Consider the following 25,811-nt stretch of genomic DNA (forward strand, 5'->3'; position numbering starts at 1 on the left):
ATTGATGAAAACATTTATAGATCAAATTTTCTTCTAATTACTGCTTTTATTGTTTCCCATAAATTTTGCTGTTGTCTCATATTAACATTTCATTAACAAAAATTACTTATTTTCTCTATTACTTGTTCATTAACTCATTTATTTTTTAAGATTATTTATTTGCCAATTAACTTCATCCTGCTATTCTATGTCCACTAATTAAACATATTTACCTTCTTATATTCTAAAAAGGATGCATTTAGTATTTCTACTTTTACAAAGTAAATTTTAAATTTTGTGTTTCCTAATATGTGATCAATTTTTGTAAAAGTACCACCTGCAACTGAAAAAAAAGCCATATTTTTTTCTTTGCCTGTACAAGGGGAAAGTTTACATCCCTCATTATTATAGTTGTCCCCCCCCCCATTTCTACCTATAACTATTTTAGCTTTTCCTTAAAAATATGAGTGTTATAATATTTGGTATACATATATTTAGTTTTGACAATGCTTCATTATCTAGGATATGTTTTAACATAATGTAGTGCCCCTGTTTATCTTTTTAAATTAGTTCTGTTTCAGCTTTGTCCTTTTCTAAGAACATTATTATTACCCAAATTGTCAGCTTAATCATAATATATTATATTACATCTCTCTTTTGTTAATCTATGTGTATCTCTCATTTATAAGTGTATTTTTTGTAAATAGCATATTGTTGAGTTTTAGTTTTTAATAGATTCTGTTGTCCTTTTCCATTTTATAGGCAAATTTATTTCATTCACATCCAAAGTTCTAATTATTAGCTGTGTATTTCCTTCCATTCTATTTTTTCTTCACTGCTTTTTCTTCTTTCTCTCCTTTAATCTTGTTTTCCTTCATAATTCTAATTTACCTCTAACTACAACATCCCTAATCTACACCCTTTCTTCAATCCTATATTTATTTTCCATTTTATTTTCTCCAGTGTTTTTAATAGGAAAAGGTATATTTTGTCAAAAGTTTTGTTTTTTTCTGTATGGATAAATATTTTATTTCTATTGTGTTTGTTATTGAAATAATTAATTATACTGATATTATTTTTATGATGCTTTTCCTTATACTTAATCATACCTGCTTTCCTGGTCTAAAATTTACCTTGTCATAGTGAATGATACATATAATATATTGCTTTCATCTCCTTATTGGTATTTTATTTATTTATTTTTTTAGGCAGTATTCATCAGGAAGTTTGTTGATCTCTCTTAAATAAAGACATATCTTATACCCATTTGATTGTGAGTTCCTTCCAGAGAGGAACTGTCTTTTGTCTCTTTTGGTATCATCAGAATGTAGCACAGTATATGATCCATAGTAAGTGGCTATTTCATGCTTATTGACTGTTGTAAACTGATCTCCTTCATCCAAATCTTTGCACAGGCCATGTCTAAAGTCTGGAATATTTTCCATCCTTGTAAAACAGATTTCAAATGCAAAATTCTTCAGGAAGTATTCACTGATCTTTCCAAATACATCACTTATATTTAAGTTGGCAATGAACTTTTTCCTCTGACCTCACATTGCTAAAGCCTTGAACTAAGGTTTTGGCAACATTATAAGAAGAAACTGTCAGGCAGGAAGGATGATATAAAGTTAGAGATGGCAAGATGTGCCACTAACTGGAACGGTGAGATGAGTAACAGTGAAAAGCTGAGGGTAACTGACATTGAAAATCTGGGTACTTAGAAGGACAGTTCCTATATTTATATGTGAAGAAATGAGTGAGACAGAGTGTCTCCATAATCAGCTTAGTCACTGACTTTGTAGAACATCTTCAGAATACCTTTCTTCAGAATCTATGACAGAATTATAATAACTAACTGCCACATAGAAATTCTGAGAAGGATTGACACAGATTTTACGACCAGCTTTAAACACCCTAGCAAAGCAACCTTATTCATAAACCAGGAATTTAAGTCTCTGTTGCTCAAAAATGCAAACCAATTCACTTGAAATATATTTGGTTTTACCCAGTGAGGCAGGTAGCTCAGTTCCAAATGCCTCACCTATAGTGGAATCAAAGTAGAATGAGAAGATACTTCCTTTTCTAGTTTCCCCTCAAAGAGACTACTTAGTGAAAAACTTTGCCTATCTAAGTGCTAATGTAAAAGAATCAGAGGAGGGGAAAAAATCATTCTTACTCTATAGTAATCAGAGTTAACTAAAGGATATAACAGCTGCAAATTGGGACATCTAGGTGGCAGAGTGGATTGAGTGCCAGACCTGGAGTTGGTCTTCCTTAGTTCAAATCTGAACTCAGATAATTACTAACTTGTTATCCTGGGCAAGTCACTCAACAGTATTTACCTCAGTTTCCTCATCTATGAAAGGAGCTGGAGAAAGAAATGCATCCTCTCAAGTGTCTTTGTCAATAAAATATCAACTGGGGTCATAGAGAATTAACATGACTGAAAACATCTGAAAAACAATAAAAAATGAAACAGTTGCAAATTAGGCAGTCTCTCAATTTCTTAGGTGAGTAAAGAAAAACTAAACTAAATAAGAACTCAATCTAATTCACCACATTTATGAATAACTCAAAAATGGTAGAAACTCTCGGGGAAAGAGAGACAAAGGCAAAAGTGTGCAAGTGACTGTCTTTAAGGATGTGCGATGAGAGATTAAACTGAATAGTTAAAACTTCTTTTCTTATGAAAGAAAGTGGGTTTTTTTTTTAAACATGAAGATGAATACTATGTCCCATTTCTTGATTTTTTTCTTTTTTTCTGCATAAATGTACTCACATTATTTTTTATTATTCTTCATGTTTTTATTATTTATTCTAACTGGATTCATACAGCATAAACTATAGAAACCATTTAATCAATTCTTGTTGGATTTTTCTTTCAGGTTATCATTTAAAATTTTTTCTTTACTTAAAAAGACCAGTAAGAAATGATGCAACAGGGGGAAGAGACATATACTTCTGTCCACTGCAGCTAGCATATGTTTCTGTGAAGTGAGATCAGAATCTATTGTTCCATCTTTCCCCTTTTTATTTTAAGTGAATAGTTTCTAAACTGACTTTGTAAAATGTGAAAGGTCAGAAGAATGAGCCGCTGGGAATGCTCATTTCACAGAACCCGGGTTTTGAAACTCTCAGTTTTGTTGGCATCAGTGCCCCAAGCAATAAGGATTTGCTATTAGGACTGACCTTTGGGATGGAGCTCAGCAGTAGCTGTGACTCACCCACCAGCAATGTTGCATTTAAGTATGAACATGTGGGGACAGATGTTATTCAGGAACTGACCTAAGCATAAGCCTATTCTCCTTAGAGACAAGGATGTAATAAGGGGAAGAGTGTCCATAAGGCATGGAGGGGAAACATTTATCCTTTTGTCCTTGTTTTAGCTTAAAAGTTAATATCCCTTTCCAAAAGCTAATAAATGAAATTCCTTAACTGTCTTCTTTCAGATCCTAAATAACTTCATTTTCTAAAAGAAGACATCTTGATTCCCCTTGATAGCACCATCCTTCTATTGATTATCTCCAATTTATCATATCTATACACAAATGTGTGTATTGTTTATACATAGTTACTTTCATGTCATTTCTTCAATTAGACTGTGAACTCATTGATAAATAGATATTTACATGCTTGTCAACTGACTTGAGTCCTTTTACTATACTTAGTTGTCTTCCTCTCTATAATCTCTAGTGATTTTTTTTATGAAATATAAGACATAAAATTGAGCACATTTATCAAACTAGGATCTATAACAAGCCTGTCTTTGCATTAGGTTTTTGTACTTTTTATCATCATAACAAATTATATTTTACAGTTAATATATCAATATAATTTTAATATTTGTTTTTGATATTTTGAAATCCATGTTCTGTCTTTCCTTCACACCCTTTCCCCTCCCCATGAAGGCAGATAAGAGTTGTACAGATGTTATTGCAGTTTACTTTTCTCAATATTTTCTTGCCTATTGTGTCATATTTTTAGTTCATATTGAACTTATACCTTCCCAAAGGTCACATATTTAACACAAAAATAATTACTTTCCAATTATATTCCTCCCTTTCTATTTCTTGTGAAGCATACATGTTTAACTCATATAAAACTTTATAACTATTCCTCTTTAAAAAAGCTTCCCCCTTTCAATTTGACCCCATCTTCTACTCTGTTGTTAATAATTATTTTTCAAATCTTGTCTATACCCCACCTTTTTTCTATCTGTCCCACCTACCCACGTGCTGTCTTTCAATTTAATAGTAATTTAATTATAACTTCATTATTCACTTAAAAATTGGTTAACAATACAGAGTCAAGAATGAGTCCTGATAACCATTTATCATAGACTTACCTTACCTTGAACTTCATTTCTTGCCATTCAATTAGTTTATTACCCATTAAATCCACAAAACTGCAATCTTATTGAAGGAATATAGTTAGGGATAAGTCTGGTTTTCTAGGGTTATTTAAAAGAAGGGATTTTGAGATAAGTCCTGAGAAACGATTCTGGGTAAGAAAGGAATTGTGGGAATAGAAAACTGAAAATGACTGAACTTCACTTCCTTCTAGGATTTCATCTGAGCTGGAAGTCGTTCTTGTCTCTCTGCCTACATTTCCATTAAGTTGAAAGAGGAGTTTTGCTCTAGGAGATTCTCCCTGCATAGCCAGGATTTTGTGGAGAAATCTGTGACACCTAGGTGGAGGATTTATTTGGAGAAAATCAATTTTTTCCCTGAATCCAAAGATCATCTGCCAGTGGTCCAACTGCCAGAATTCCTCTTGGCTAAAGTAATCCAAAGCTTTCCATCAAAAACTTTGGGTTACTATTAATAAGCACATGAAAAAGTGTTCTAAATCTCTGATAATCAGAGAGATGCAAATCAAAACAACTCTGAGGTATCACCTCACACCTAGCAGATTGGCTAACATGACAGCAAAGGAAAGTAATGAATGCTGGAGGGGATGTGGCAAAGTGGGGACATTAATTCATTGCTGGTGGAGTTGTGAATTGATCCAATCATTCTGGAGGGCAATTTGGAACTAAGCCCAAAGGGTGATAAAAGCATGTCTGCCCTATGTTCCAGCCATAACACTGCTGGGCTTGAACCCCAAAGAGATAATAAGGAAAAAAGACTTCTACAGGAATATTCATAGCTGCGCTCTTTGTGGTGGCCAAAAATTGGAAAATGGGGGGATGCTCTTCAATTGGGGAATGGCTGAACAAACTGTAGTATATGTTGGTGATGGAATACTATTGTGGTAAAAGGAATAGTAAAGTGGAGGAATTCCATGGCGACTAGAACAACCTCCAGGACGTGATGCAAAGCGAAAGGAGCAGAACCAGGAAAACATTGTACACAGAGACTGATACACTGTGGTACAATCAAATGTAATGGAATTCTCCATTAGTGTCAATACAATGTCCCTGAACATTCTGCAGGGATCCAGTAGAAAAAAACACTATCCACAAGCAAAGGACAAATGGTGGGAGTAAAAACACCAAAGAGAAGCAACTGCTTGACTACAGGGTTGGAAGGGACAGGAATGAGGAGAGATTCTAAATGAATACCCTAATAAAAATACCAACAACCTGGAAATGAGATTGAAGCAAGGACACGTGATACCCAGTGGAATAGTGCTTTGGCTAGGGGAAGGGTGTGTGGAGGGGGGAGGACAAGAAAAGGATCTTTGTTTCCAAGGAATATTGTTTGAAAATAACCAAATAAAACAATGTCTAAATTTGGGGAAAAAAGACAACTTTGGGTTACTTAGTACAGCAGCCAAACCCAGGGTTTTCCCTTTCTTTATTAATTACTGGTAGGAAGATCAGAATTAGTGAGATAGCTTGGGAAAGGGTTGTAGGCAGGACAGAGCACTGTAGGCAGGGCCCAGAGAAGAAAAAGAAGGATCCTCTTAAGCAGGGAACTTAGAAGTTGTGTGGAGGTAGTTTGAAGAGTATACAGGTCATACCTACCAGTTTCCCTTATTCCTTTTATTAAAATAATCTTTGATTCCATAAGCCAAGGGTTTGGTGCTTAACTGGCCTCAAGGAGTTCCTAGGTGGGTTATAATATCTCATATCCCTCTAGGATAGTTCCTCATTACATTACCTAACCCACACCTCTCAGTCTTATGGATCAAAATTAGACAATTAATCATGGTCTTTCAAAAAGACATTGGTAAAATGTTTCTAAAACATGCATCAATTTAATATATTAATATTGTTGTCAAGAATAGAAATAAATATAGTTGTTTATGAATTGGTTTCTATAAAGTCTTTCTGTCTCTTTCAAAAATCAACACTTTTTTGTATATATTAACTCACCATCACATATGTTTTCAAAATGTGCCAAGAATTTGGGGAGTAATTAAAGTTATGCTTACAGGACACATTTTTGCCAAATCTATTTGGATGTTTCTCATTCTTCAATTTTGTATTCTCCAACATCTTTCAGAGCTTACTGACAGTTGTCTCATCTATGTGGGGAACTTCTTATGCCCCCTAGACAACTAGGCTTAGTAGATAGAGTTTTAGGCCTAGAGTAAGAAGGACCAGAATTCAAATTTGACTTTATATGTGTATTAGCTATCTGGTACTGAGCAAGTCACTTAACCTTTACTTGCCTTAATTTCCTTATCTATATAAATTCTACCTTATGGGATTATTATGAGAACCAAATGAAATAATATCTGTAAAGCACTTAGCATGGTGACTGGCACATTGAAGATACTAAATAAATGCTTATTTCTTTCTTTCCCACGTGTAATTATAATCCTTTAAGGATGGATATAAATAAAACTTATTCCTATTATCATCCTTGATTATCTTATTAGAATTAGACCCTGAATATGGTGTGTTCAATAAGTATTACTTGATTGAAGAGTGACAAATAAAGATGAAAACCAGAATTTTTATTGAAAACATTGCACTTTTTTCTATAGTCCTTCAGTGTCTACATTAGTTATCATGTAATGAACTGCATAGATATGACCAATATCATCATTTTTATGTTCTTAGGAAGTAGTCTTTTTTCCTATTTCTGAAAAATCTAGTTTAAGTAGAGACAAAGACTACCTGGATGGGATTCCATAATTAACCATTAATTTTACAGTCTAGAGAATATGAGAAAAGGATATATAGTAATTCAGCCAAAAATGCCTTAAGATCTAAGATTCTGAGAATTATTCATTCACTGAATAAAGGACAGGTTTTTATCATCTGCTGAGAATATGAATGAAAAAGAAATAGATTTAAACTTTAGGAGGAGAAATTCAGGACAGCTTCAATGAGATCTCGCTCATGCCGGTAACCCTATAGAAAAAGGATTGACTTAACAGAACAGGTATAAGGGAAACCCCATGGGTAGTTTTAAAGATAGGAGAGTTACTCACATATCTAAGCATATGAAAAATCATAGATGGATTAAATGTAGTCCTGCCTAGAGTGGTGAAAAAAGCTAGACTAATGGGTCTCATGATTTTTTTTCAGTTTCCCTTTTGTACTCTGAAAGGAAAGCTATTATTCTGATGTCTGTGTTGTCACATTCTATGACCAACCACAGCATGGCAGAGCCATCAAGGCAGACAGACATCAGCACAAGATTCTAGTTTAGAGCTGGAAAGGAGCTTGAAGGTAATCCAGTCCAGTCTCTTTTGTTAATATTGTTGTTAAAGCATTTTGCAGTTATGTTCAATTCTTTATGACTCAATTTGAGGTTTTCACAGCAAAGATCCTGGAATGGTTTGCCATTTTCTTCTCAAGCTCATTTTACAGATGATGAAACTGTGCCAAATAAGGTTAAATGACTGACCCAGAGTCATAAAAGTAATAAGTGGTTGGGGCTAAATTTGAACTCAGGAGGATGGGTCTTCCTCACTCTAGACCTAGCACTTTACCCTTTGTACCACCTAGCTGTCCTAATCCAACCCATTACTATTATATGGGTGTGGGGATTTAACCCTTACCTTCTGTCCTAGAATCAATACAATTTATTGATTCCAAAGCTCAAGAATGGTAAGAGATAGTCAATAGCTGTCAAATTATTTATCCAGGGTTCACATATATGTATGTGTGTATGTGTATGAGAGATATTAAGTGTCTGTTGTAGCAAACTTTAAAGCCACTACAAAGGCATCCTTCCTGAAGAGTAAAACAGTTTATGTGTATGTGTGTGTATTGTGTGTTATTGATGAAAGAAAAGCAAAAATAAGTTGGAAAATTACAATAAGGGGAGAAAAGGAGGAATGAGTTGAAGACCATCAAAATATTTTCAAGTCAATAACCCTTAACAAAATCCATCATGCAGAAGAATCCAGAAGGCCCTATCAGTTTCACTGGAAGCCCAATGGGCAGGTACCTTTCTTACTTGAAATCTAGAAAATGTGGCAGGAGTGGAAACAAAAATTTCTGCAGGATCTGCTTAGTTTGAAATGTTGCTGAATTACCAGTGGGATGAATGAAGTTGTCAATTTGAATATGAGCAAATTGCTTGGGGAAAAGGGAAGAGTATCAGGGAAGGGAAGAGAGGAGGGGATTAAAGGGGAAGAAGTAAGAATAAATCTTAGCAACCACAGAAGAGAAATGTTATGTGTCTGCTATTAAGTATCAATCATAGTGACAGTTAAAGAAAAAAAAATTTACAAATTTTTGGTGTGTGTATTGAAAGTCAGATGATATAGGGAATCGTGATACATGGGTATTAGAAACAAAATTAGCTAATAAAAAAAATAGGCAAATTCCACATTCAAATGGCAGCTTCCAGTAAGGTACTGAAAATTGGCACTTCCAGGCTGTTTCTTCTGATGACTTTAATCTTCCCTAATGCTTTTCACAGAGAGCAAAACCACTTGGATTTCTCCCCCCTTATGTCTTCTTTTCTCTTTTGTTTTCTTTAACTCCTATTGCTACCACACTTCTTTATGCCAGTCTATCCAGTGCACTTCTCATCTAGCATGCCGTGCCATTTCATGGCTTACATCAGGGGAGCAGTCCTACACTCTGACTTTATGTGATCCCCCCTGTTCATGGTTCACGTAAGTCAGATTGAAAAGAATTTGATCCTGTTGGGCCAGAACATATCCTGTGACATCGTGGCCTTAGGACAACTGTTCATAATTCATCCAGGACAAGGGAAACGCAGAACCTAAACAGATGAGGTTGGAGGGAATAAAGAGATAAAAACAAAACATAAGTCTAGACTCTCAAGGAATTTGTGGAGAGAAATAACTTGTGCAACAATAAGTTAATACTTGATAATTTCAGAGTTGGGGCAGGTACTAGGCTTCATGTAATTTAAATTATTTTTGACTTTGTAAGCAATGTGTCTGAAATCAAAGAGAACAAACCTTTGGACCCAAAACAACATATTCAGAAAATAAGTTACCTGGAACTTAGACCCCTTTTAATAAAAGATCAGATTGTTTCTGTTATTTAAGAACATTTTTGCTACTGGAATCAACCCTGAAGTGAAAATAGTGCATATTTAAATATTTCATGTGGCCCTTAACTATGCTGGCTAAAAGTCTATAATAGAATAATACTTGCTAAACATCTTTACAATTGACTGTTGCTGGAACTAGAGATGATTTCTTCCTTCTTGGTAATTGGTAATTGTTTTTTTTTTCCCCCTAAAGTTTTTACCCCTAGTTTCTTAAATGATACATGCATTCTTAAGTTACTCTCTCTATTTATGCTAGTTCCAACACACTTCAGAGAGATTTTTTTTCCATAACCCTGCTCTCAGAACTATTTTCTATTATACATGAAAAGTGCATACAAGTTTTTAAAAGCAAAACAGCACCTACCTTTCCTGCAGTTCCTGCCTAACCCTAGGAATTTCACAATTTTAATGATACATATGGAGTGCAGAGCTGAAATTCATGCATATGAAACAGAAGAGTGTAGCAAGGTAAAAAGACAGTTGTTGGCTGTGATCAGAATAATGGGATGAATATATGAATAATAGGATGAATACTCAGAATTTCAAAGTTGGAAAAGACCTCTAATGTAGCCCAAACCAAGGGAAAACATTGTACTTCAAGAAAACTGGCAAATGGTCATCTAGCCTTATTTGCCACTTTTAAAGTCTTAAACAGTCCGAGTTCTATGGTTATATAGAACAAACCTAATATTTCTCCATTTATCAGGCCTGGAAATCCTGGCCTGGAGCTACCATGTCCTTTCCCTAATAGTTATTTACCTACAATAAATATTCCCAGTTCCTTTGAAAGATCTTTATATGCTATAATTTGGAGAGGTTATAATAGTCTAGTTTCTTCACCTAGATGATCTCTAGACTAGCAATGTCCTTGCAAAAATGTGGTACCCAGAATTGAGGACAATTCTACAGATATTCTCTAACCTGGGCAGCATTCAATAATCTCCTTGTTCTTGGATATTATAATGCATTAGATGTAGTCAGTTGGTACAGTGGATATGACAATGGGCATATTCAGGAAGATCTGAGTTCAAATTTGACCTCAGGTACTTATTAGTTGTATGACTATGGAAATGTCACTTAATATTGTTTCCCTAAAAATAAAATTGGGGACAATAACAGTATGTATCTTGCAAGATCGAGTTACTTAATACTTGTAAGACATTTTCTCTTGGATTGAGAGATATAGAAGTTATCTATATTAACCTTGGGATTTTTAAATTTGAAATTTCTTTCAGAATGTGATTAATGGATTCTTTCAAATTCTGTTTTCCTCTCTTGTTCAAGAACAGCAAGGCAGTTTTCTCAGATACCTTCTTTCAATATCGTGTCCAGGTTAATTATTTGATCACGGTTTTAAGGCAATCCAATAATTCTTAAATTATTTGTCCTGGATCTATATCCCTGATTAGTTATTTTTCCAGTGAGAGATTTTGAATTTTCTTCTATTATTTTTACACTTTTGAATTTGTTTTATTGATTCTTGCTGTATAATAAAGTCATTAATTTCCAAATTGACCAATTCTAATTTTTAGGAAACCATTTTCTTCTTTCAGACTTTGTACTTCCTTTCCTAGGGAATTATTTTCCTGTTTGAGGGATTGTATTTCCTTTTGTAGGAAACTATTTTCTTTGGTATTTTTTTTTTGTTCTAAACTGTTGGGGGGGGTTCTATAATTTTTTCCATCATTTTTCCATTCTTTATTGGAACTCTTCTGGTGACTATTTATCACCAGATTTATGATTTATATTAGGCTTGATCCATGTTCACTTTTCTTTTGAGGCTTTACATGTTTTGATTTTTCCATTTCTCTCCTCTTCTGGGCTTGTATTTTGTTGAGATATTTTTCTAACATCAGGCCTTTTCTCTGTCTTTTCCTAATGTTGAAGTCATTTTTTCCCTTGATTTTGTCTATATGCTGAAGCTTAGCTCTGTCCCTGGGGTGGAGGGAGTACTGTCCCACACATATACTGTGTCTGGATAGGTTCAGCTGTCTTGGTCTCAGCTTAGTTGGCCTACTTGTGTGGAGGTTTTCACCCCTTCAGTTCAGCTATTTTAAGTTGGATTCTGTCCACTCCCACTGAGGCTGGAGCTTGTTAAACTGAGTTCATCCCACTACTACCTGTGCTTCTGGGTCTCTAGAGAGTAAATACAAATTCTTCCCTTTGAAATTTATAGCCCTTCAAAAGGTGTGTGGGGGGGTGGGGGGGGCAGCTAGGTACTCAGTGGATTGAGAGCCAGGCCTAAAGAAGGGAAATCCTAGGTTCAAATCTGGCCTCAGTCACTCCCCAGCTGTGTGACCCTGGACAAGTCACTTTACCCCCAATCCCTAGCCCTTACCACTCTTCTGCTTTGGAACCCATAGTATTGACTCCAAGATGAAAGGTAAGGGTTTAAAAAAAAGCTGTCTCTGATTATCTTTTCATATTATTTTACACTATTTACTCTCCCTAATACACACACACACACACACACACACACACACACACACACACACACAAAATGGTTAACATGCTGTTTTCCACATGGGGACATCCATTTGCCCTTGTTCCAATTTTTCTTATGCAGTGCTCATCCTCATGACTTCTGCCTGTTATATCCCCTATCTCTCTTCAAGGTTCAGTTCAAATAAATCTTTCTAAAGAAGATTTTCCTGAAACTCTACAGTTGTTAGAGGATCCTTCTAAATTTGTATATGTGCACATAACCAAGCATTGTACTTAGTTCCTTTGCTTTACAGATTTTCACATTCCAGGTCTTTATATATATTAATATAAAAACTCCAGAGCCCTATATAACACTGATTGTGGCTCCAAGATAATTAAATTGTTTCTATCTTGGCACTTATAGTATTTTCTCTTTGGTCTTGGGGCTCTGGAATTTGGCAGTATTATTTTTAGGGGTTGTCATTTGGGGATCTATTTTATATAATTTCTACTTTACCCTCTTGTTCAAGAATATCGGGGCAACAAAGGGCTTTAAAAGACTGCCTGCCCTTTCATCCAACCATACAACTGCTGGGTTTGAATCCCCAAGAGATAAAAGGAAAACTATGTGTACAAAAATATTCATAGTTTCTCTTATTTGTGGTGGCGAAAAACTGGAAAATGAGAAAAATCCATTGATTGGGGAATGGCTGAACAAATTGTGGTATCTGAAGGTGATGGAATACTATTGTGTTGAAAGGAATAATGAACTGGAGGAATTCCATGTGAACTGGAACAACCTCTAGGAAATGATGCAGGGTGAAATGAGCAGAACTAGGAGAACATTGTACACAGAGACTGCAGCACAATCAAATGCAATGTACTTATCATTGTAGCAGCAATGCAATGATCCAGGAGAATCCATAGGAACTTATGAGAAAGAACACTATGCCCATCCAGAGAAAAAACTATAGAGTAGAAAAGCAGAAGAAAAACAGATGATTGATCACATGGTTCAATGGAGATATGATTGGGGATGTTGACTTTAAATGATCACTTTATTACAAATATTAATAATATGGATATAGGTTCTGAACAATGACACATGTAAAACCCAGTGGAATTGCTTGTTGGCTCCAGGAGGGGGAATAAAGGAGGACGGGAATGGGAGGAGGGGAAGGAAAGAACATGAATCATTTAACCATGGATAAATATTCAAATTTATTTAATTAATTATTAATTTAAAAAAAGAATATCAGGGCAATTTTCTCCTGTAACTACTTGTAATTTGATGTCTAGATTTTTTTTGACTTATGATCACATCACATTAGGTTTCTCTCCCTAGACCTATTTTCAAGGCCAGTTTTTCCAATGAGTTTGTTCATGTTTTCTTCCACTTTTTTCATTCTTTTAATTTTATTATTTCTTAATGTGTCACAAACTCTAATAGTTTCCCCTTGCCCAAGTGTAATTTTTTTCTTCCATGAACTTTTGAAACTCCTTTTCCATTTGATCAATTCTACATTTTAGAAAACTTTGTTCTTTATTGGATTTTTGTACATCTTTTTCTATTTGTCAAATTCTGGTTTTTAAGATGTTATTTTCTTCTTGCATCACTTCCAATTTTCTTCCCCATTTTTCTTCTCTCTATCTTTTTTTTTTATTTTTGAATTCCTTTTTGAGCTCTTCCAGAGACCAATTCACAATTTCTTTGAAGTTTTCGTGTAGCTACTTTGATCTCACTGACCCCTTCTGAGTTTGTGTTTTGATTTTGTATAATAATTTTCTATGGTTAGATATTTCTTAATGTTTGCTTATTTTCCTAGCCTTTTTCTTGACTTTTATTTTTTATCTTAAAGCTGGGCTCTATTATCAGAGTATAGAAGGCTCTCTCTCAATCTTCAGTTTTTCTTTGCTACTACCCTGAGCATTAGTTTTGAGTTTCTACACGTTTCAGTTCCAATGTTGTAGGTTGGTTTGTGGGCTAGGAGCTCTAAAAGCCACCTCCCATTGTTGATTCAGTTTCTCCCATGGTCTACTGGTGGTTTACAAGACCCAGAATACTGTGAGAAACCTTGTGCTGTTACTTGGAGGCCTCACTTGTCGCTATTACTCTGGTCTTATATCAGCTAGGCCCACTGTAGACTGCCTTATGCTGGAGTTTCGGTCCTTACTGCAACCTTGGGGAATGGCTCTGGTACTCCTCTTGCACTTGCACCATCTAAGCACACTGTGGACTATGGAATACCTTACATTGTGGTTTGGAACCTTACTGTGGGCTCAGGCAGGCACTCTGGACTTCCCCTTGGGCTTATACTAGATGGGCACAATGCAGACTGCTTTGCAATGGGGTTCTGGGCCTTATGGCAGACTAGTCCTTATAATTTCAAGGGATAGGGGTGCTCTGCTGTTGGCTTAGTCTGGGTCTCAATTTATTTATTTTTTCTAGATTCAGAATCTTGAGCAGTGGAGGTGGGGTAAGGGAATTTATTATAGACTTGGGCAGGTAGGCACTCTTTGGTGCAGCTTTTCTGCAGGCTGTTCTCCCCTCCTTCTCCAATGAAACACACCCTCTGTGCCTACGTTCCAACTTGTTTTCTGGAGGAAAATTATTTCATTCCATACTCTGTCACTATAGTGTTTATTTTGAAATATTATTTTAAGTTTAATTGAAGAGGATTCAAAGAATGTTTTGAGCTTCCTTTTCCTCTACTCAGCATCTTGGCTGTGCCTCCTGATACAACCATTCTAGAGACCAATCTATAACCATGCCTAAAGGGACATAAAACCATCATACCTTTTTACCCAGCAATAATGCTACTAGGTTTGTATCCCAAAGAGACTAAAGATAGAGGAAAAATCCTAACTGTACAAACATATTTCTAGCAGCTCTTTTTGTGGAGGGATCAATTAGAAATTGAAAGGATCCATCAATCACGGAATGGTAGAATATGATGTGGTCTTGTATTGTAATGGAATTCCATAAGAAATAACAAAAGTATAACAAAAATACTAGGAAAGACATATAAAGTGAAACAGATGGAGTGAGCAGAACCAGAACACTATACACAGTAAGAACAATAAAGTTTAAATGTGAACGACTTAACTGTAATCAACAAGACAGACATGTATGCATATATACACAAAACACCATAGAAGAAACAGAGAGAATTGGAATGCAAATAGAAATGGCAAAGTAACCCTATTTGATAAGAACCACTAGGAAAACTTGGAAGTAATCTTGTAGAAATTAGGTTGACAAACATCTTACACATATTTCACAATACATCCAAATTGGACTCATGACCTGAATTATAAAGATTATTTATATATAAATACCATTGTGTTTGTAAAACAAATTATATATTTAAAGATCATAAAATAGATATCATTTTATTTATCAAGATCATATCATATAAAATTTAATTAAAAGTATGGGAGATAATAATCTTTTCACAACTAGGCAATGTATTTTTTTTAATTTTTTTTCCTGTGGTTATATGATTCATGCTGTCTCCCTCCCCTCTTCTCTCCCCTCTCTGGGAGTTGACAAGCAATTCCACTGGGTTGTACTTGTATCATCACTGAAAACTTATTTCCATACTATTCATTTTTTAAAAACAAAACCCCAAGTCACATACCCATATGAAATAGTGATAAATCATATGTTTACTTTTGCAATTCTACATATTCTTAAGCAAGATATATGCATGTAAGCAACTGCATGAGCTAAAATAATTTGTTTTCACAAAATTTTAGAATTTCTACACAAACAAAATGAATGTCTCTAGGATGTGATGCACAGTTCTCAAATGGGGAAAATATTTGTATCAAATTTCTCAGAAAAGAGATAGAAAACTAATAGAAATTTGTAATATCAAAAAAATTCCTTGATAGATAAGTAAAAAAAAGAATGTAAAACATTTTTCTCAAAAGAATGAAATGCTATTAACAACCATTTTTAAAATGTTCAACATCACTAATAATAATGGAAATTACAAATGAAAATAACCCACAGGTTTCCACACACACCCAGAAAATTACCAAAGATGCGGAAAGATAAGCTAATGAGGGAAGAATTATTCATGTGTTTTGCATTTTAGATCTCAAATTAGTAGAAACAATTTCATTTTATTTCATAAACTAATTTCCAAGTTTGACTAGCTTGGAATTGGGGTCAGAGAAGTCTAAAATTATATTTTACCCAATGACCACTAACATCATTCTGACCAAAAGACAATTTGAGGTAATTTACTGAAATCTCAAAGAATTAAAAAAATATATTTTTAAATGGAGTTTATCCTTGACATTCCCCAGCATATGAGTAAGGAATCACCATTGTATTTGAGAAACAAATCACCATTGTAAGGAGGGGGAAAGGATTATCTTTTAAAGGGTTGGACATATATATTTATAGTGGTCATGAGGAATTTAATTAATTCCAAAGAGATTTATTTAGAAAATACAGAAAGAATGAAGAAGAAAATCAGAGAGAGGATAGGGTATGATATCTAGCCTATGCATTAAGTAATTTACTTATGGCCCCTAATCAGAGAGAATTAGTTTCAGTCAGCCTTGGCAAAGTCAAGGGCCTAGAAAGTGACTCTCAAGAGGATACGTCTTTTCTTTTTTTTATTTTCTTTTCTTATTTTTTTGTCAATACAGTTTTTAATAAATATTTTCTGACATTTTGCAATACATGTTCACACATTCTCTTCCACCACCATGCCTTCCCCTAAGAAGGAAGGTAATATGATTTCAGTTGTACAAATGTTATCATATTTTCATGTTTCATGTTCATCATATTGTAAAAGAAGACAACATTTATATATTTATTTATTTATTACAATTTGAATTAGTTTATTTAGTCAATTTAGAACATTATTCCTTTATTACAATAATCACATTATTTCCCTTCCTCCCCTCCACTCACCCTTTCCCCCACCCCACACCGCACCCCCCTCCCTTCCACGCAGCCAAAGCACAATTTCATTGGGTATTACTTGTGTCCTTCAACAGAACCTATTTCCATGTTGTTGTTTGCACTAGGATGTTCATTTAGAGTCTCCATCCCCAACCATCCCCAACCTATGTAATTAAGCAGTTGTTTCCTTCAGTGTTTCTACTCCCACAGTTTTTCCTCTAAATGTGGATAGTGTCTTTTCTCATAGATCTCTCAGGGTTGTTCAGGATCACTGCGTTGCCACTAATGGAGAAGTCCATTACATTTGATTGTACCACAGTGTATTAGTCTCTGTGTACAATGTTCTCCTGGTTCTGCTCCTCTCGCTCTACATCAATTCCTGGACATTGTTCCAGTTCCCATGGAATTCCTCCACTTTATTATTCCTTTGATCACAATAGTATTCCATCACCAACATATACCACACTTTGTTCAGCCATTCCCCATTTGAAGGGCATGCCCTCATTTTCCAATTTTTGCCACCACAAAGAGCACAGCTATGAGAATGTTTGTACAAGTCTTTTTCATTATTATCTCTTTGGGGTACAAACTCAGCAGTGCTATAGCTGGATCAAAAGGCAGACAGTCTTTTAGTGCCCTTTGGGCATAGTTCCACATTGCCCTTCCGAATGATTAGATCAATTCACAACTTCACCAGCAATGCATTAATGTTTTGACTTTGTCACATCCCCTCCAGCATTCATTACTTTCCTTTTCTGTCATGTTACCCAATCTGCTAGGTGTCAGGTGATACATCAGAGTTGTTTTGATTTGCAATTCTCTGATTATAAGAGATTTAGAACACTTTTCCATGTGCTTATTAATAGTTTTGATTTCTTTAATTGAAAATTGCCTATTCGTTTCATTTGCCCATTTATCAATTGGATAATTTATATTGGATAATTTATCATTTAATCAATTTTATCAAAGGCTTTTTCTGCATCTATTTGCTTGATTTTTATGGGTGAGTTCATTCCATTCACATTCAGAGTTATGATTACTAGCTGTGTATTTCCCAGCACTTTGATTTCTACTCCTGGTTGTGAATCTTAAAATTTCTCAGACTTGTGATGTTAAAAATTCTCAGACTCTACCTTAGAACTTTTGGTTAAGACCATTCCCCATTTTAAACAATGAAGGTACTTGATCAGAATGTGAGAACTCTAACATTACTCCACCAATACATAGGCATACTTTAGGGGAAGATAAAGTTGTAAACTTCTTACTGAACAATGAAAAAGTACTTAACCCACACTTATAGTGAGGCAAAAACCCTAAGTTAGATCTATTTTTAGATCTAACTTGTCTCTCGAACTGAGGATGACGATTGTCTTTGTGCGTTTTTGTGCACAAAGACACTTGTGCATGAAGATTTAAGTGGAAAAGTCGATGCACAGAGACAGTCCCACTCTCTCGGCGTTGGAAGCCTGGGTCCAGTGGCACGAAAAGTCGTTACACCTGGAGACTTCCTCAGCTGCATTGGATGGCCGTGTTGTCTTTTGTGCTCCAACACGCCCTGAGCACTCCACAGTGCTTTGCTGCATCGCCATCTCAGCCATTGAACCTTCTTATTGGTTTCTTCCGCCTGTTCCGCCGAAGCAGTCTTCACATGCTGGGTGAGCAAAGCCCTAGTTCACCAGGGGTCTATGACCCGATGGCTACCCTCACAAGGTTTAGCCGGCCTGTCAAAGCCATTGCCCGGGGTGTGGCCGCTGCCGCATGCTAGCAGCTACTAGGAGCCACAGGTGAGAGCTGGGTGTCAGGTGAGGGTCAGTGGCTGGAGAGCTTCCCTAGAAGGGCACAACAAACCCTCCATACCAGAGATATTACCCCTCCCTGAGCACCATATACACCCCTAGATCTAATACAAAAGGATGCTAAGTACCTATAAAGGTCAAATTAATCACTAAAAGGTCAAGCAACTTGCAAACTTGCAAGGGGCAAAGAGGTGTAAACTTAGTCAGAAGTTTTAGTCTACCCAGAGAAGTTGAGAACTAAAGAAGATGTGAATTAAGAATGGCCACTCCTGTGAAAACATCTACTGTGATTGGTAGATGTGAAAACTAAGGGGAGGTGACATAGGAGAAAATTCTCTTTAAAAGGAGGCCAGAGGGCCTCTGAAGAGAATGCAGGCTTGGAAGCTGAAGTGGAGCTTCCTGAGCTAAACTGGAGGGTCTCTCTGAACACTAGAATTTTGCTTGGAAGAATCTTGTGGTGAGTGATTAAAGACTGACTGGTCTCTCTTAAGGCTTAAAGCCTAGACTGGCCTAGACTGTATTAATTAAAATTTCCATAAAACCCAACTGACTTGGGTATTTCATATTTGGGAATTTTTCCCATGGCGACCACTTTATTTTTGATTTAACGCAAGACACTGTCTTGAAACCATAGTTTCGCGGTCAGAGTTTATGAAAACCACTCTTTTAATGGCCACATGATCCTGTCTTTTCTTCTTTCTCTATTTCCTTCTACACCAATATTTATTTTTAATCAGTCTCCTTAGATCCCAGTCTTATTTTACTTCCTTTTCTATCCCCCTCCTTTCTTATCCCTCCCCTCATTTTCTTTGCAGTTTTTTTAAAACTACCCCCCACCCTCTTGCTACCTTGTACTGCTTCCCTCCCCACCAGTCCATTTATTACCCTTCTACTCTCCTATAGTGTCAAATCTATTCTCTGCCCCAATGGATGGGATTGTTCTTCCCGCTTTGGATCAATTTCAATGCATGTAAGAGTTGAAAATTTCCTATCACCAACCTCTTTACCCTTCCAGTGTATTGATGTTCCCCCCCTCTCACCATGATCTTCTTTGTGATATATAAATTACCCCATTTTATTTCTTTTCCCATTTATTTTAATATTAACCTCTTTTATTAGCTTTAGTTTTATATATGTTTATATGTGTATATATACGTATATATACACATGTATATGTATTTATGCATACACATATCTATATGCCTAATTTTGTCTTATCATTTCATCCTATACAGTTTGTCACTGTTACCTCTAAGTGTAATTCTTCTAGCTGCCCAGGTGATAATAACAATTTTTCAGTTATCAATGACCTTTTATCTTATAGGGACAGATATCATTATAACATATTCAGTCTATTTAAAAAAGGTTTTTTGTTTTGTTTTGTTTTTCTTTTTCCCTTCTTTTTTAATTACCTTTTGATGATTCTTTTGAGTTCTGTCCTTGAGCATCAAATTTTCTGTTCAGGTCTGGTCTTTTCTTTACCAATTCTTGGAATTTTTCTATTTTCTTGAATGACCATACTTTCCCCTATAAGAATATAATCATTTTGCTGGGGAGTTGATTCTTGGTTTTAGACCTAGTTCTCTTGCTTTCCAGAAAATCATATTCCATACCTTTTGGTCTTTCAGTGTGGATGCAGCCAGATCCTGTGTTTTCCTCACTGTGGTTCCATGGTATCTGAATGACTTCTTCTTGGCAGCTTGTAATATCTTTTCTTTGGTCTGATAGTTCTTGAATTTGGCTATAACCTTCCTGGGTGTTGTCAATTGGGGATTAAGTAGAGGAGGTGATCTGTGGATTCTTTCAATCTCCACTTTTCCCTCTTGTTCTAGAATATCAGGCAGTTTTCTTGGATAAATTCCTGTAGTATTATGCCCAGGTTTTTTCTTTTGGCATGGTCTTCTGGTGGACAAGTGATTCTTAAATTATTTCTCCTCAAAAGATTTTCTATATCCTTTATTTTGTGAATGAGATGCTTCATATTTTCCTCAATTTTTTCATTCTTTTTTTTTGTTGTTTTATAGTGTCCTGCTGCTCTGTTATGTCACTTAATTCTAGTTGTTCTATTCTGTTTCTTAAGAACTGGATTTCATCCCTTCATTTTTGGTCATTCTTCTCTTTCTAGTATGATTTTCGTTGGAGGTCATCTTTCATTCTTTTTACCTCAACTCTCATCTCCTTTGCCTCATCTTTCATTTCCTTTGCCCCATTTTCAAGCTGGTGGATTTTGGCTTTCAAGATACTATTTTTTTATTTCCAGATTACTTATATTAGCTTTTAAATTCTTTTCCCATTGTCTTCAGCCTCTCTTAATTCAGTTTGGAATTGCATTTTGAGTTCTTCCAAAGCTTATATGCAATTCACTGGGATTTCTGTCTTATTGCTTGCCTCATCCTCTGTTCCTTTGCTCTTTGTTCATTGCCTGTATAAAAGTGGTTGATTGTAATTTATTTCTTCTTTTTCTGTTGTTTGCTCATATTTATCCCTTCTTTACTCCCTGTATTTTTCTGTGCTCGTGCTCCTCTCATTCTTTTGGTTTTGGGGCTTTCTGTCAGTCTCCCCTCTTGGAGATTTGTCAGATGTCTCAGTGCAGTCTCTGTGGGAGGGGTATTGGAGTTTAAGCTTCCCTGTCCTCTGGAGGCTTTTGACTGGATTAAAGTCCAGTAGTCTGTGAGGGTGGAGTGTTGGAGTTTGGGTTTCCCTGACATCTGAAGACTTTTGATGGGATTAAGTTCAGCTGGGTTGAGCTGGATATGCTCAGAGGCTTAAACCTCCTGGAAGGCTGGAGCAATTTGGAGGGTCCCTCTCCAGCTCCTTCCCCGTCACCTGTGTTCAACTCTCTGAGCTTGGCACAGCCCTGTCCACAAGGTACACCATCCAGACCAGCTCCTTTGCCTGCCCAGAGTTTCCTGCTGCCACTGGAGACTTAGCATTCTGCCTTCCCCTTAAACCTGAATGTTCTTGGATTCCAGCTTTTGGGGAGGGGGGAATACCTTTTGAATTGAGTCCAGCAGGTTCCTTGGCTCTGTCTTGTTGTTAGGTTTGATTTTCAATCCCCTAGGAGCATTTAGTTTGTGATTGGTAAGGAAGGGTTTTCAGAGGTCTGAACTTTTGCTGATTCTACACCACCATCTTGACTCCCAGATAGGTCTTTTCTGAGGCTGGTCTCTTCAGAGAAAAGCCAATACTTAAGAGTCATTTTTTTCACTCTTCACATGTCAGTCCAGTCAGCAGATTCTTCTGCCCCTCTTCAACAGCCTCATCTTGAAAGCATGAAGAATTACCCTTCAGCAGAAGTAGAAGTTCAAGTTGTACTCAGCTCCAGGAATCCCAGAATTCTTTATGGCAATCTCTCTTTTAAAGGCATTTTCTCTTGCATCTCTTCCTATGTTTTCCCTTAATTTTACAACTACTAATCACAGTTGATATTATGCTCTAGCACTGCCCAGAAGGCAGTTAGTCGATTCTGATTCGTTACCCACTATTGTACACATGGGTCACAGATCTCCCACTTCATGATTAAGTGGGATATTTGCACTTTTAGTGATTAGATCTAAATGGACAGGTCTTCATACTTAACTTTTAAGTACTGTGTTTGCACTTTTTGTGATTGAATCTAAAAATAGGCAGGTATCCATACTTAACTTTTAAGAAGGGTGTTTATACTTTCTTGCTGAAAATGAGAATTATGATTCTTCATCCTCATCCTCATCTGAAGCTGACATGGCAGACAGGATTTGGTCCATCTGGGATGTGCTGTCATGATATGGCTTCTTGTTGTCTAGGCAGACTTCCTTGTGACTTTTGTCATGTTGCTGCCTTCCAAAGACTTCTGGTACTCTATGATCAATAGTGTTGTTTTTAGCTGCTTGGCAGTTCTAGCCTCATCATCTCATCTGAGGATAATGCTGACTGACCCTGGGGTGGTACCCACAGGCAATGCTACTAGGAAAGTCTGCAACTAAAGCCCAGGGAGGTGAACTACAAGTGTCCTAAGTGTTTCTGTGTCAAACCCGAGCATGTGCACCACCAAAGTATTTGTAAGGGATGTATTCAGATGATGGATCACCACTAAAACTTGACATGAGTTGCAATTTAAATCTTCACAATCAAGAAAGAGCTAAGTACTTTCATTGTTACAATCAGGGGAGAGCCAAATATAATCTTCACACCATCCATCTCATTCTTTTAAGACCACTCTCTTTAAGGAATCAAGATGACTTCACAGAAATCAATATTAAGAATCTTTTCTGATTTTTCTGTTGAATAGCTTCCCTTTCATGAGAGCATCAGGCATTTCACCCAAGTGTGTGTATTGGGTCAATCCCTTCAGGGTATAAAGAAAAAAGTAATTGTGCTTAGATACAGATAACCCATAAATATTGATAGAGAGCCCAGTCACTTTTAGGAATGGAGAAAGTTGTGAAATAAGCAAAATGAGTGTTTTGCTTCATTATTTTTTCAGTACACAGGATTTTTAATAAAATAGGATATGTAATATCCCAAACAACATTTGATCAAATGAAAAAGATTTAACAAAAATCATAATCTCACAATAGAATAATGGCATTTGGCTTCTTTGGTGTGGCCACATGCCTTACATTAGTGGTACAGCTGAAAAGTCATTACAACATCCAGATACATCTTGGAAAATTTGTGATCTCTGTGACTACAAATGCATAAAATGTTGCTTGCTACAAGCAACTGGTTTGTGTTGTTTCAGTCCCCATTGGTCACATATTATATGTCCATAGGCTTTCAAACCCCAAATAAATATCCTAGAGTACATTTGGAAGTTCCAGTATGGGAAAGTGTGCTTCACACAGAAAACTCTGTACCACATCTCTGACTTCAGGAGGAATGTTCTGATTCAAAATCCTGCAAAAGGATTCATCCTAAGGATTGAAGGCTGTCCCCCCAAAACAGACTTCATTCCTTCCCAGCGGAGCCTCCAATACCAAGTTGCTTTTTCCCTTTTCAGCCTTTCAATCTTGGTTTGGTCCTTGCATATTGAGTGGATCTGAGTGCCAAACATGACTGAGGTGAAAGTGAGAAACAAAAGACCCTCAAGGCACAAGAAGATCAACAGGATTACAGTTACAGGTGGAAAAAAACAAATATCTCCTTTCAGTCCACTGCCCTGGGACATAGGAAAAAAAACTGAAATCCACACAGGATAAGAGAGTGAGCTGAAGACAGGTCTATATACATAGTAAAGAGCACAAAAAAAACCTCTGATTTTTTTTTTCTCCCACACAATTGTTCACCCCTGGGCAGTGGTGATCCATCATCTGAATACATCCCTTACAAATACTGCGGTGGTGCACATGCTCGGGTTTGACACAGCAACACTTAGGACACTTGTAGTTCACCTCCCTGGGCTTTAGTTGCAGATTTTCCTAGTAGCATTGCCTGTGGGTACCGCCCCAGGGTCAGTCAGCATTGTCCTCAGATGAGATGAAGAGGCTAGAACTGCCAAGCAGCTAAAAACAACACTATTGATCATAGAGTACCAGAAGTCTTTGGAAGGCAGCAACATGACAAAAGTCACAAGGAAGTCTGCCTAGACAACAAGAAGCCATATCATGACAGCACATCCCAGATGGACCAAATCCTGTCTGCCATGTCAGCTTCAGATGAGGATGAGGATGAAGAATCATAATTCTCATTTTCAGCAAGAAGGGGATGATGTTCCACATCATAGTACCGGTGTCCTGATGACTGCATGACTTCCTAGGCTTACCCTCACATACTTTTTAAAAATATTACTTGGACATTGTGTCTTTTCTTCAGGCTAAGGTGCATATTGTCACATATGATATGATCCGGGTCCTTGGGCCTGGCTGGGCGGGAACCCAAGTGGTCCGCCTTGTGTAGCGGCTCCTCCTGGCCTGTGGGTGGTGAGGGAAGCAGCATCTGAGGTGGGCAAGAACACATCATGTTGCTGAGCTCAAGACCCAGCAGCAGGCGCCTGGAGGAGGAGGCAGGGCCCCAGGCGCACACAGGTTCCCTGGAGCCCGAGCTCACATCGGCTTGTTCGCCGTCTGAGAGTTATCCTTTAAAAGGTTGTTAAGGTTATTATCTACTTCCCTAAAAAAGACCTTAGATTTTTTCCTATTTCACAAAAGGATTTTAGACTGGGGAAAAATTTTTTAACTACTTAAAAAGGAAGCTTTTAATATGCTTTTACACTGGGCATAATCAGTAGCAGAAGTGTTGTGGAAATTCAAGCACAGGAATTTATTTCTGCTAAAGCTATGGATTAGTACAACCATTCTGAAATAAATTTGAATTATTCTAAGAAAATGGAAAAATGTCCATATACTTTAACACAAAGATTCCATTAACTGTCCTAAAGTCAAAGACTATGTATATATCAACATTTTTGAATCAGCTTTTTTTTTTTCAAGAGTAAAGAATGGTAAGTAAGATAAATATTTATTGTTCAGAAAATGACTAACCAAATTGTGATATTTGAATGCAATGGAACATTGCAGAACTTTTAGAAATAATGAGAGCAGTTAAGGGACTTAGTGGATAGAGTGCCAAGCCTGGATTTAGGGGAAATCATTGCTTTGAATTCAAATACGGACTCAGACACTTACTGTGTGGCCCCTGGCCAGGTACATAACCCTGTTTATCTCCGTTTCCTCATCTTTAATATGAGGTAGAGAAGGAAGTGGAACATTACTCTAGTGCCTTTGTCAAGAAAATTCAAACGAGACCACAAAGAGTCAGATATAACTGAAATGACTGAATAACAGAAAGAATGAGTAAAAGGGTAGAAAGAGGTAATGAACATCTTATATGGATTTATTCAAAGTGAAGGAAATAGAAGCAATGACACACAGGGACAATAATGAGGTACATCAAAACAACCACATATGCCAGTGTTTTTCACCTGGAGTTTATATACTCTTAAAAATATTGCATTTTAATATTACTGGTCTCCTTTGTAATCCTATATTTTAGTTTTATAAATTTAAAAATATTATTCTTTAAAGGGGTTGAGAGGTTTTACAAGACTGAGACCAGTAATACATATACTGAAACAGTAATACAAAAATAAAACATAATATTAAAAATTATGAATAACCCCTAATCATATTTAAATCAGAATTTGTTACAACATCTGTATTTTTTCTTATAACAAATTAACAAGCAATTTAACTGTTTTTATATTTATATGATTAGAAAAATAGATAATCAGATATCTGGTTCCTGTAAAATATACTCATTGCATTTAGTGTTTCT

The 25,811-nt window shown here is 36.2% G+C and overlaps 1 pseudogene; it reads right to left on the reverse strand.

Annotated features, from left to right (window-relative positions):
• Positions 1–23,427: 23,427 nt before the first annotated feature.
• LOC100619237 (palmitoyltransferase ZDHHC7-like) lies at positions 23,428–24,284 on the reverse strand (annotated as a pseudogene).
• Positions 24,285–25,811: the final 1,527 nt, after the last annotated feature.

The sequence above is a fragment of the Monodelphis domestica genome, chromosome 7 (assembly GCF_027887165.1).
Source record: "Monodelphis domestica isolate mMonDom1 chromosome 7, mMonDom1.pri, whole genome shotgun sequence".
In the NCBI taxonomy this organism is placed as follows: Eukaryota; Metazoa; Chordata; class Mammalia; order Didelphimorphia; family Didelphidae; genus Monodelphis; species Monodelphis domestica.